The following is a 629-nucleotide window of genomic DNA, read 5'->3' on the forward strand; positions in this document are numbered from 1 at the left end:
CCAACAATATCAAAAGTGGATCTGGGAGAGAAATAAGAGACCCACCAGAGAAGCCATGTGCACGGTGGCTCCCTAAACATGTGATGGCCCCCGAGTGACCTACAGGACCTGCACACAGGGGCGCCGAGCGTGGAAGGCACAGAGGCCAAACAGTGACCAGGCAGCACTGCAGCCCACGTGAGCTCCTCCCTCTCTCTGGGCCTCTCCCCTGTCAACACCTCAACACCAAGTAGCAAGTCTTCTGTATCTTGGGATGTGTCTCCCAGTAGCTCCTCAGGGATGTGCCCCATTTTACTCCCTGGTGCCTACTACAAAGGGGGCCTTGATGGAGGTTTGTCACCTAGACGTAGCCCCTGCCTGTGACAAGGCATAAGAACACCTGTAATAAAGAGTGCTTGGGGCGCCTGGGTGGCTGAGTTGGCCAAGCATCTGACTCCTGATTTCGGCTCAGGTTGTGATCTCACCAACCGGGAGACAGCCCTGCACTGGGCTCTGCGCTGACAGCATGGAGCCTGCTTGGGATTCTCTCTCTCTTTCTCTCTCTCTCTCTCTCTCTCTCTCTTTGCCCCTCCCCTGCTCTTGCTCATGCACTCTCTCAAAATAAATAAACGTCAAAAAAAAAAAAAAGA

The sequence above is a fragment of the Panthera pardus genome, unplaced genomic scaffold (genome assembly GCF_024362965.1).
Source record: "Panthera pardus isolate Hobbes unplaced genomic scaffold, ASM2436296v1 HiC_scaffold_10, whole genome shotgun sequence".
Taxonomy (NCBI): Eukaryota; Metazoa; Chordata; class Mammalia; order Carnivora; family Felidae; genus Panthera; species Panthera pardus.